At 43.9% G+C, this 13,196-nt stretch overlaps 2 long non-coding RNA genes across 4 annotated transcripts in view; one reads left to right on the top strand and one right to left on the bottom strand.

Annotated features, from left to right (window-relative positions):
- Nucleotides 1-13,196, top strand: part of LOC145509025 (uncharacterized) — a 236,036-nt gene that overhangs the window by 104,796 nt on the left and 118,044 nt on the right. The gene's annotated exons all lie outside the window — the stretch shown is intronic.
- Nucleotides 1,179-5,323, bottom strand: LOC145509024 (uncharacterized). 2 transcript variants are annotated; one of them, XR_014055793.1, is made up of 2 exons: nucleotides 5,163-5,323; nucleotides 1,179-2,073 (listed from the first exon to the last, which is right to left on the bottom strand). It is a non-coding gene; the product is annotated as an uncharacterized LOC145509024 (long non-coding RNA). The 2 variants fall into 2 exon arrangements; XR_014055794.1 differs by having other exon boundaries at nucleotides 1,179-1,327.

Genomic DNA, 13,196 nt, shown 5'->3' with positions numbered 1-13,196 from the left:
GGCGAACTCCGGGAGATGGTGAAGGACAGGGAAGCCTGGCGTGCTGCAGTCCATGGGGTGGTAAAGAGTCAGACGCGACCGAGTGACTGAACAACAGCAGCAGCGGTGCTGGTTTAGCCTGTCGGCCTCCCCTGGCTGACACCTGGAGGAATCACAGAAGAGCAGCCGTCCCCTCCCAGCCCAGAGGCGGCTGCGTTCTCCTCTCCCTCCTGTCGCAGGCCCTCCCCGTCGTGCGTGTCTGTGTGCACAGGCCAACCCGTGCTTGTTTCCTTCAAGCCTCAAACAGAGGCTGTCACTCTCCAGCTGTACCTGGAAAATGTATCAGCAGTTTCGTTTTTCCCCCAGGCACTCTGGACATCACAGGAGAATGCCCTGGTACTGCTCAAGCCCCTAGTTTGGTCAGAGGTGGAGAAGAGTAACAAATTCCCCACTGCTCATTCTTTCCATTTTTAAGCTTGGTGGGATTCCTCCACCTCTCCTCTTTTTTTCAGATGCTCAAGCCCTTTAGGAATGGCAGCGTGGAACAGGTGGTGGTGATGGGGGTGGGGCGGTCAGGTGAAGATGGGCTCCCCTGTTTTGCAAATGTGTACCCATATCGCCTTTCTTACACCAGAGGTCTTTCATCTCAAAGACAAGACTTGGGAATTTCTTTCTACTGCCTCCCATGTATATCAACTGTATGTATTTTCAGATTTAGAATAAAACAATCAACTTTTCACGCCCTCCTTTGGATTGGTGTTGGGTTGATGATGGGAACAGTGACTTCCCCATGGCAAAGAGTGACTCAGTGTCTCCTGGTCTGTATGCCGATGTGGTTGTTGCATGAATCCTACATTCTGCTTGATGCCACAAACATTTCATATTTTTCCCTGCTATATATACATATGTGTGTGTGTCAGTGTGTATATTTGCGTGTGTATTTTGGCAATGATTAGTTCTCAAAATACACACGCAAACATACACACACATATTCACACATCCAGACAAATTTTATTCATATAAATATAATCTAGTCATACAAATAAAATTCTCAAGTAAAAAAAAATTATATTAAAATGACAAATGTAGATATATTTAGGACTATTAACTATGAGAACCATATATAAGAAAGAACTAACATAACACTTTTGTTCCTAGAAGAAAATGTTCATGGCTCAATCAAAACAGAAATGAAACGATTAAAGGTAGAGAAATGCATGACTTTATTTCTTTGTTTCAGAGGACGTGGAAGCAAGATGATAACCCTTCTCTAATACGAGGCCAGATGATGCTGGAGCTGGGGAGGGCACGCACAGGGATGCTGGGGTGGAGGTGTGGTCCTCAGGATCTGGTGGAGACAAGGTGGAGTCACCCTTACTGCACGCGGCTTATCCATCTTGCAGATTACCCACGGCAAGCATGGAACTCCAAGACTGTTTTCTATACTGCACAGCACGGTCTGGGCCTCTTGTCCATACGCTTAGCGGATGGTGAAGGAGTTACGCTTAATTCCTTCTCCAATGGCCCTGCAGCCAGCCCCTCTGCATCCATTCAGGTGGCAGACAAAGTGATCTTTTCAGAAAGCAAAACTGATGCAGTCATCCTTCCACTGGAAACTCTGCTATTTCTTCCTGCTGGTCTTAAAATTAGAAATATATTTCTTTTTCCTTTTCATGGCTAGCAAGGCCTCTTGTGATCTGGGCTTCACTGGCTCACTCACACCCCCTCACCATTGTGCTGTCTTCTCCCAGCCTGGCTTTTTCTTGCTCTCTGCTATTTGTCGGGCATGCCTCTCCCAAAGCCCTTTGCACATTGTGTTTGCTATGCCGGAAGCAGTGATTTTTTTCAGACTTGCCATACTTTCAGTCTTACACTCGCTTGTATGATGTCTGCGTCTCTCACTGTGCTGTGAAATATAAGTGCCAGTTCTGCTGATGATTGTAACACCAGGGCCAGACATGTGACTGGGGCTTAGTGAATGAATGCACAAGTGAATGAATGCATCCCAGAAAAGGCGTCTTTTAACTTGGATCCGGATGGATGAGCAGGATTTCATCATAGGACTGGAGAGAAGGGAGTCCCAGAAAGAATGATCTGGAACAAGGGCCAGGGGAAACTGGTGTATCATTTAGGCTTGGATGAGCAGCACTGGGGAGGTGGAGAGGCTGCAGGCATGACTGGACACGTGACCTGGGTCATGTGACCTGGGAAAAGCCTGCTGTGTCTTATTGGAGACACTGGGGCTTTAACCCAAGCCATGGAATCACTGAAGTTTTTGGAGAAAGGGACTGACAAGATGAGAAAGAAACTCAACACGTGTGACGATGTGGGGGGAAGAATGGGCAGCTAGGAGCCTGCTCAGGAGGCTATTGCTTAAGATGCTGGGACTTGGCCTCAGGAGGCCGTTGTGAGTGTGCAGAGATGGCAACTAGGGAGGCACCAGGCTGGCAAAGACCTGGACGCCCAGGTAGGGGAGCTGGAGGAGAGGCAGGCAGGCAGCACAGACCCCAGGACCCCAGGGTGGCAGCGACCCTCCAGGACAACTTGGGCATGAGGTTTCGGATAATACACAACCTTCCTTCTTGTCCTTAACACCAGAATGCGGAAACAGAGTCCGCTCTGAAAGGGGGGGTGGGGTGGGAAAGGGGGGGTGGAGGGGGTGTTGAGAAGGTTTGTGAAAAGGGACAGTTTAGTGTGGGTGGTTCCTCTCTTTGCTGATGGCAAGAAGACACTCGGCTTGGTGTCCTCAGTGATGTCCTGAGATGTCTATTAGTTCGATAATTTGAAATGGAGTCCTTTTATTCTGATGCATTTTTGGGGAAGCACTTCTGGTGGCTTAATTGCTTATTCAGATGGCTAAGCTATGATTAAAATCCAGAGGAGAGAAAGTGGAGAAGTATATGATGGCATGGTATCAAGTCAGCAGTTAATTTAATCCAGAGTGTTTGAACCAAGGGAGAGTCTCAGTCAGGACTGGAACCAGCCTGTGGGGTATGCAGGCACGAAACACATTTTAAGAAATGTGTGATGCCATCCCCAAGAGACAGGCCATAGATGATAACTGGGTCAGACAACGTCTCTGAAAGTCACATAGATCTGAGCTACGGTACTACCTCATTCATTTCCTAGGTCATGACCTTGTTATTTCTGATTCTAAACGTGTATTGTTACTGTAAACAGAAAACTGTTAAACTTTACTCAAGGAATACAGCAGGAAACTCCAGTCAGCGAACCCATATTAAGAAAAAATAAATTAAAAAATTTTCTTAAGCTTTGACTGTATAGCAAAAGATAAGATCATTAATTTATACTTGTTTAAGTTAAAATGGGCTTCCCTTGTGGCTCAGATGGTAGAGAGTCTGTCTGCAATGCAGGACACCCGAGTTCGATCCCTGGGTCAGAAGATACCCCTGGAGAAGGGAATGGCTACCCACTCCAGTACTCTATCTGGAGAATCCCATTGACAGATGAATTTGGCAGGCTACAGTCCATGGGACTGCAAAGAGTTGGACACAACTGAGCAACTAATGCTTTAAGTTAAGATAAATGATTCAAGTTATGTATCTTTTATTTTGTTATGAGTCTTTGCTTTAACGGAGTGATGGATCAAGTAGCTAAAGATGGGTCCTGGATTTTATTTGAGGTCATATCATATGAAAATCTACATTTAACTATTATCATCAAACAGTGTAGAAGAGAAGTGGGAACCGACCGACTAGGGTAAGAGCAGATTCTTCTCTCCCTCATCATGTTTGTTTTAGAGCTTTGCACTCATTGAGTGGAATGGTTTGAATTATGGTGACATAATTTATTTTTTCTCTTGTGCTCAGGCTTATTCTCTCTCTTTTGCTGAGATCATAGAGTTAAATTCACATTAAGTGCACATTTACACTTTATTGTTATTTCCTTTTCACAGATGAAGAAATGACGCTTAGAGCAGTTGAGAAACTTGTCAGCTTCTAGAAGCTTTTACAACCAAGGAGAGCACTTTGAAAACAAGCCCTGAGGAATGTTCAGGCTTGCGTCTGGGTATGAGAGAGCTGTCTCTCTCAGTATTTCTTATACATTATCACCCAACTATTTGCTCAAAGTCAAAACATAGTTGTCATTCTTGATTCTGTCCCCCCAACAACCAGCCTCACCCTCCAAGCGATACATATTTAAAAGATACCCATTTCTTTAATTTAGGCCGCTATCATCTCTCACATGGAGAGTAGGAATATAGGTAGTAGCAAGTAGATGTGTGTGTGTGTGTACAAAACACGATATACCAAGCATTAGACCCAGCACCCTCTTGTTTTAACTTATATTTGCTGCTGCTGCTCAGTTGCTCAGTCGTGTCTGACTCTGTGACCCCATGGACTGTAGCTCGCTATGCTCCTCTGTCCATGGGATTCTCCAGGCGAGAATACTGGAGTAGGTTGCCATTTCCTTCTCCAGGGGATCTTCCTGATTCAGGGATTGAACCTTTGTCTTTTGCATCTCCTGCATTGGCAAGCGGAGAAGGCAGTGGCAGCCCACTCCCGTACTCTTGCCTGGAAAATCCCATGGATGGAGGAGCCTGGTAGGCTGCAGTCCATAGGGTCGCTACGAGTCAGACACGACGGAGCGACTTCATTTTCACTTTCCCATTCATGCACTGGAGAAGGAAATGGCAACCCACTCCAGTGTTCTTGCCTGGAGAATCCCAGGGACAGTGGAGCCTGGTGGGCTGCCGTCTATGGGGTCGCACAGAGTTGGACACGACTGAAGAGATTTAGCAGCAGCAGCAGCAGCAGCAGCATTGGCAAGCGAATTCTTTATCACTGGCACCACCTGGGAAGCCCAACTTACATTTATTAATAATTCTCACAATTTGTCCTTGAGGTAAGTGCTACTGGTTTTCTCATTTTAAAAAACAAGAGAACTGAGATGCACACGTGGAGATTAGAGGCAAAGATGACAAAGAGCATCCCATTTGATTTTCCTGACCTTAGTTTTGCTTTCTCCAGTTCGCTTTCCACAACCCAGCCAGATAGTTGTAAAATAAAAATCTTACTGTGTTGCTCAAGGAATCAAAATCTTTTCCTCTCTTCCTGGCCTCTTGCTTTCATTTTGAGCCCATATTCTGTACCCCTCTCCCATGGGGCCTTACCCATGTAAGAATAGTAACTGATGGAAAATTAATGGTGGAGGGTTTGTACCATGGTTGTCTTGGGGGAGAGCTGTCTTTGGACCAGCATCTTCTTGGTGCCTTCAAAGGACTGTATGTTCCAAAGATGGCCACAACAATACCTCTCCCTCATGTGGTCTTCTTGCCATGTGACACTGAGAGGTGGGATCTTCATTCCCTTCTCTTGAATCTGGGTGAGCTCATGGCTTTGGTTATTGTGACATTATGGAACTTCCAATGCTAAGTCATAAAAGGTGAAGCTCCTTGTGCATAGAACACTGAAATCATTGCTCTGGACACTAAGCTTCTGGGTAAACACTCAAAATGACTTGAGGCCGTTGTGCTGTGAGGAAGGGCAAAGGAGCTCATGGGGAGAGACCACAGGGAGAAGCCTGGATACGACTGAGGGTGGAGGTGCCTGGCTGGCCACTAGCTGTTCCGTTGCCAGCCATCACGTGACTGTAGCTGCCTGAGTGCCTTGGAGCCAGCATCAGCTAGAGAAGGCCTTCCTGAATGATGAACAGAGATAGTAAAATGATTGTTGCTGTTTTAGCCACTAAGCTTTGGGACAACTTTTCATGCTGCAATTGGTAACGGGAACCGTGTCCTTCAATTCACCCCACGTGAGAGGGTATGGCTGTATGCATGAGGAGGGCCCTTTAAGTGCTTTGATCCCTAGTTTGCGTGGGAAAGGGAATCCTGTACACTCCCAGATTTTGCTGTTCAGTCAATCAGTCATGTCAACTCTTTGCAACCCTGTGGACTGCAGCACACCAGTCTTCCCTGTCCTTCACCATCTCCCGGAGTTTGTTCAAACTCATGTCCATTGAGTCGGTGATGCCATCCAACCATCTCATCCTCTGTCATCCCCTTCTCCTCCTGCCATCAATTTTTCCCAGCATCAGTATCTTTTCCAGTTAGTTGGCTCTTTGCATCAGGTGGCCAAAGCACTGGAGCTTCGGCTTCACTCCCAGACTGCCATGTTTGAGGATGAGTTGAGGCAACTCCAAAAAGTGAGTGGCTGAGACAATTTTGGGCACTTGAATTGTGTTTCTTACTGAACTTTCAGCATCTTGGAGTGTCACAGGTGATGAGATACACATTTGTCTGTTGATTACCTGGTGGCTGTCTCCTGCTTCCATTAGATGGCTTGGCAGGGAGCTCGTTCATCAGAAGGAGATGAGGTCACCAGATATATTTGCCCTGATTCCCAGCCCTTGGTGGCTCAGTTGGTAAAGACTCTGCCAGCAATGCAGGAAACCCAGGTTCGATCCCTGGGTTGGGAAGATCCCCTGGTGAAGGAAATGGCAACCCACTCTAGTATTCTTGCCTGGAAAAAATCCCATGAACAGAGGAGCCTGGTGGGCTACAGTCCGTGGGGTCACAAAGAGTCAGAAATGACTGAGTGACTAACATTAGCCTAGAAGTTCCCTTGTTAGATGGTCGGTGGTGTTCTCTGCTCTCCTCCCAGCTTCTAGGTAAATGTTTCCAGCAGCACTGGAGTTCATACCCCTGTTTGGAGCATTTTCCCCAGTGCATGCACTGTTTGGGGCTGACTACACTCTCTGGGATTTCAAGGAATTATCAGCACTCCATCACTGCCCTGCGTGTATGTTTTTCTCGGTGAATCTCCTTTTAGGCTTATTCTGTCTGTCACTACTGGTGACTTATGCTGACTTGTGCCCAGTACACAAAGAGTGAGATCAGTGGCCAGCCTATTCTATGGATTTAACCAGCCCAAGCTGGATCAAGAGACAGAAGGGGAGGTCCTTTTCCTGATTAGCTAGGAGAATATTTCAGCAAAAACATCTCACTGGATGCCTGTCTCCATGCCTGATATTTCAACATTAGAGATTTATCCAAACAAGATTTTTTTTGAGTGCCCTCTATATGCTGTGCTATTTATGAGAGATATAATGTTGAATAAACATTTTCAAGGATCCTAGAGTTTAGAGTGGGAGACAGACAAGAGGGCTGGTAACTGCAGTTCAGGATGATCAAAACCAGGGCAGGACTATGCCCAGAGCATCTTGAGAGGAAACAGATCTTGGGGGAGACAGAGGGAGTGAGGGATGGACAAGGTGTGAATTATGTCAGGGCTGAAGATGGAGTTGGCCGGTGAAGAGGAGGAAAGGTGAGAGAAAAACCTGCCCTCTTTCAGGAACTGAGAAGCAATTTTTTGCTTCTGGAGATTGAGGAGCCGAAAGAATGGGGAGGAGAGCTACAGGAGGGGCGGGAGAGGCTAGGAGAGGCTGGAGAGGACAAGGAAGCATTAAAACCATACAGGGGAGTTGAAGTCTATTTTAAGGGCAATAAAGAGCTGCTCACCACTCCTTGGTAGAGGAGTGAGTGTATGCTCAGTCTCTTTGGTCGTGTCAGACTCTTTGAAACCCTATGGACTATATAGCCTGCCAGGCTCCCCTGTCCATGGGATTCTCCAGGCAAGAATACTGGAGTGGGTTGCCATGCCCTCTTCCAGGGGATCTTCCTGACCCAGGGTTCGAACCCACATCTCCTGCATCTCCTGCATTGCACGCAAATTCTTTACCGCTGAGCCACTGGGGAAGCCCAGTTATAGGAGAGACAGGATGAGATTTGTCTTTTAGGAATATCACCTTGGCTGTAGAGTAGGGTGGATTGGAAGGGGCCGTGGTGGTTATCCAGGTGAGAGATGCTGGTGGCCTCAATGGGGACAGTGATACTGAGGATGGAAAGAAGTGGACACATCTTAAGGTGCTTTAAGGTCTCAGAATTTTTGTCCATCCTTATCCTCTGTAATTCCCAGGCCTCTCCCTAAACACTGTGCTGCTTCCTACTTGTCTTTAAGCATATCAGGTCTAGCCTGTCTCATGTTGTGTGTGTTGCTATCCACCTGCATAGGTACACAAAACCCATCACCGAAGGTCAAAGATTATGTAAGATGTTAACATCCGGGAAAGCTGGATCAAGGGTGTGTGGGAACTCTCTGCACTCCCTGCATTTTTTTTTTTTTTTTTTTGTAAATCTACAACTGCACTATAATAAAGAGTTTTTAAAAAATATGTATCTGCTCTTCAGCAGGATTAGGCACCTAGACTTTTTTCCCTACCACAGTTTTCCCATCTGTCACATCCTTTGTCTTTTGACTTCTTCTCTATTAGGTAAACTCCCACTCATCCTTCAAGACCCACCTCCTCTGTATCTCCCCTGACTTCTCTAAGAATGTGATTATTTCCTCCTTGATTCTTCCATACATCTGTATCCCTTCCTCCGTTATACATTCTGTATGTTTCTGTTTTCACCTTCGCATCCACTCTTTTTCATCCTCACCATGCTGCTAGTTGCCTGAACAGTCAGCCTGGATGGATGCCATCTCTTGCTCTCTGGCTTCTGATCAGGTTTGACCATTGTCAGGAGAAGAGAGGGAAAAGGAGAAGTACATCTGGGCTCTCTATTCCCCTAGTTTTCTTTCTGTGGATTTGCCCTGGACTATTGCTTTCGACAACAAATGTTGATATTCTGGTCAATAGTTAACGACCAGCTTGGAGCCTGAGGAAAACTTGATTTGTAGAGTTTGCCCACTTCTGTGGTGTAAATAGCCCCACCATGGCCGATTTCAGATAAACAATGTACGTCATGCAATGTGGAGGTGGAAGGAAACGTACACTGTCGTTTCTCTGGAGCTGGCGTGAGCCAGCACCAACACCCCGCTGTTGCCTTCTTTCCCTCCAGGAAGCTGTGTGCGCTCCTCCTCCAGCCTGTCGCGGGCTGCATCACACAGTTTTTAGCCCTGGGACACTGTACTATCTCCTGTGGTTTTCTCACCATAGCCGTACCTTTGTAAATAGTTCCTTTATTAGACTCTCCTCAAATTATCCAATTTGAGGCACCATCTGTTTTCTGATGAAAGTCTAACTGATTCACCAAGTTATACTGTGTGGAAATGAGTCATTTAGAAGTCTATGCTCCTCCTGTACTGTAAATACCTAGAGTGCAAGGACGATGATTTATTAATTTTTGTATCTCTGATATCTAGCCAGTGGAGAGCATGGGCGGGAAAAGAAAAAGGAACCAAGTTTTGTGGAGCATGTACTAGGCACAAGATACTCTATCAAATACTTTAGAATACTCTCTCTTTAATCTTAAATCAAGTTAATTCTAGGCCTTATTGTTCTAGGCATTTACAGACAAGGAAATTGAGGCTCAGAGTGGTTAAGTAACTGTTCAAGGGTACGCTCTTAGAAGTAGTTGAACGGATTTGAACCTGAGTGTCTGGCTCTCAAGTCTATTCTTTTTGCACCATTGCCTCAATTTATTTTTATGAAATGAATGAAAAAGATAAAGTGAATGCTGCCCTCAGTAATGCATGATAAGAGGCATCTTCAAGTGGGAGAGAGATGGAAATTGGCTTCCTTCTGTTCCTGGGACAAAGTTTCTAGCAAGCTAATCGTTTATAAAATGCAAACTATCCCATGCATAAGCATTCCCTTTCAACAGCGTATTTTAGATAACATCAAGAAATTCATATATTTGTTGTAAATCTGGCAGATAATTTCATTAGTAGCTTAACCATTTGATATCTTAAAATAAATAGTACTTGGCTACTTATCATCTCCTTAATGTTTAAAATTAGTTTAATGCCCTGAGAAGAGGAAAACCATGTCTGTTTAGTTTTGCCTTAAATGATGTGGGCAAATGGTAAATATGATCCATTCAGGAGAAATTTTATAAAAGAAAATCATGTTAAATCATCATAGCATCTCAAATTTTGGGCTCTAATCTTTCCATCTAGAAGATATCGGTGATTTTAGTCAAGCCTTGGAAAGATCTGTGGGAGGTCTGCTTTAAAGATACATCTGTAATATATTTCTGCTCTCTTAGGAGGGTTGATACAACTAGTATTTTGTTTTAATAATGACAAAAATTTGCTGGAAAAATTGTTGCTTGTTTGGGGAATCTCAGCCTAAGATACCATGAAAAGGAACCCAGTAGGTATAATGGACCCATTAGAAACCTGAATGAGAAAATTATATATCTCATTCTGGCTTGATCACTTGCCTAGTTTTATAACTATAGCTCTGTCACTTAAAAGTTCTGTGCCTCAGTCTCCTTATATATGAAATGGGTAGTTAAATTCAATGTAGACTAATATCTTCCTAGCTCAAACAAGGTTATAAAATGGTTAAGAATTTTTTCTTTTTAGTAAAGCTGTTATAATTTTTCTGCATTTATTAGCCACCATCTTTATTCCAATTTTATTTTTTGTTACAGTAATAATTTAATTATTCAATAATTTTCCCTACTTATCTATTTACCATCTATCCATATATCTATAACCACCTAAAAGAAAGGGTATTCAATGTCCAATATGAAGGTACAAAAAAACAATCCCTACATTATAATTTTATGTAGCCTCCTAGTCCCTAGCCTGTATTTTGTATCTGTGTGTGTTTGCACGTCTATACACACACACACACATACATATACATACATACACACACACATACACATAAACACACACAGAGTTATGTTCTTGTAAATGTTTATCAATCAGCTCTCCTGGGGAAAAAATAAGCTCTGATTTATAGGATTTGCGAGTTTCTGTGGTGTAAATTCACATTAAGTGAAGTTTCAAGTTTCAAGTAACCCGTAGTAAGTTGCTGAATGTGGAGGTGAGAAAAGACGCACAAAATTGGCTGTTGCAGGCTAGCACAAGCTGGCTCCAGCACATCTCTGAGTATAGGCAGTCTTTGGAGTGCTAACTGTTCTCTACCTATTATGTATTTTGAGAACTCAATACTAAGCTTAAAACTAACCTACATGAAGCATGTGTTTTCTCTTTGTTTTCTGTTCATTATGCTCTTAACCTTAAATTATTCTTAATAGTTCTCTCCCTCACCTTTATACCAAACATAGTATATGCACACACCCAAATTCTGTTAAATTTTTTGATGATGTCTATGCATTATAATGGACTTCCCTGGTGGCTCAGAAGGTAAAGCATTTGCTTACAATGTGGGAGACTTGGGTTCAATCCCTGGGTCGGGAAGATCCTCTGGAGAAGGAAATGGCAACCCACTCCAGTATTCTTGCCTGGAGAAATCCATGGACAGAGGAGCCTGGCAGGCTACAGTTCATAGGGTCGCAAAGAGTCGGACACGACTGAGCGACTAAACTTTCTTTTTCATGCATTATAATAATATATAAGCAGACAATACTAAAATATTTTGTGCATTTTTCTTCCCAAGTCATCTATCCTTTCAAATTTAAAGTTAAAGGAGCTTCCTTAAAAAAATATGCATTTTAAAGGGTTCTAAGCTTTTAAGTCCATCTTCATGAGTGTGTTTATATTTGTGCCCAAGATTTTCAATGATTAGTTATTTCTCAAAGGAGTTAGGGCTGGAAACACTCCCAACTATTAAATCATCAAGTCTGGGAATGATATAAATTTGATATACTCAGAAATCCAAAAAGCTACACACAGTAATTTGGTATTTAGTGAATCACAGAAAGTCTACAATGCGTTGACTGTTAACTGAATGATGAGCATCAAACATAGAGTGTAATTAACATAGACAGAAGCTACTGCCAACAACAGTTTGAAACAATTTTAGTTCTCTCTTTCTTGCCAACTTTGATATGTAAAGAACACTTCATAGCATGATTGAGAAAATTTGTTTTTGCATGGGACATTCAGTTTGTACCCCCTGGAGCCTCCAGAATAGTGGCTTTTGCAGGGTGGGAACTTAATGAGTATTTGTTGGATTGAACAAGATCTATATTTTTTAAATTGGTCCTCAGATAGCACAATTCTTGTTAGTAAATTCTCACTGAATTTCATGAGCCAGTGGTAACATATTCCCAGTGCTCTTCTGTAGTGAGCCTTTGCTAAGCTAGTGAACAGTTTCCAAAGTAGAAAAGTCAATGATGGATACAGATCTTATTTAGTCCAAGGAAACCTTTTATAAAAATTGTTATTGGGAATAAGAAGTGTATGGTGATCCCAGAACTGATCTGTGTTGATCAAGTGTGCAAGAAGGAATATCAGCTCCCAGTTATCCATTAACAATTTATCTGCTAAAACAGGAACCATGTTTGCCTTGATACCTTGCTGAGTTCTGGGCAATCAACTTGAATGTTGAACTGTGGCTAATTGAGACTGGACTTGGAAAAGAGTATATGGCCGAGTGAGCTGCAGTTATAGATGTGTGTGTGTGTATGTATGTATGTGTGCATGAGAGAGAGAGAAGTCAAACATTAAAAAATGTGAAGGATTTACCCACATGGATAGAGATAATTGTTAGAACCTAACCATTATCTGTGAAAAGTGAAAGTGAAGTCGCTTAGTCGTGTCCAACTCTCTGCGACCCCATGGACTGTAGCCTACCAGGATCCTCCGTCCATGAGATTTTCCAGGCAAGAGTACTGGAGTGGGTTGCCATTTCCTCCTCTAGGGGATCTTTGCAACCCAGGGATCGAACCCAGGTCTCCCGCATTGCGAGCAGACGCTTTACCATCTAAGCCACCAGGGAAGCCCAGCCATTGTCTGTAGCCCTTGATTATCTTTAGGCTAACAGTTCACACGCAGGAAACTGCCTCACCTCTTGCCACTTCATCTCTGACCCACAGATCAGTCTTGCTGACGTACTTGCAGATTCTCAAGGCAGTCAGGCTCCTGACACCTCTGTGCCACGCAGAGGTTGACAGCTGCCTCTCCCCATCCTGACACTTCCCTCCACCTTTGACTCAGCCTGTTTACTCCTCTAACTCCTTCTAAACCCAGTTCTGTCATCTTTTCCTCAGGATGTCACCTTAGTCTCCACTGAGTGCCCATCTTTCTTGGCTGATTGTGTGCAGTGAAACCTTTATCAGGGTCTACCACACTGCCTGTCTCTCTCTCCTGCAGACTGTGTGTTCCTGAGAAAAAGACTGATTCTTCTTTTCAGGACCTAACACAGCCTTGGAAAATAGTAGGTGATCATTAATGTTGGGGCTTCCCTCATAGCCCGTTGGTAAAGAATCCGCCTGCAATGCAGGGACCTCAGTTCGATTCCTGAGTCGGGAAGATCCGCTGGAGAAGGGATAG

This window comes from Giraffa tippelskirchi, chromosome 6, assembly GCF_054371585.1.
Source record: "Giraffa tippelskirchi isolate mGirTip1 chromosome 6, T2T-mGirTip1v1.2.pri, whole genome shotgun sequence".
NCBI lineage: Eukaryota > Metazoa > Chordata > Mammalia > Artiodactyla > Giraffidae > Giraffa > Giraffa tippelskirchi.
This window is presented reverse-complemented; position numbering and strand designations above follow the sequence as displayed.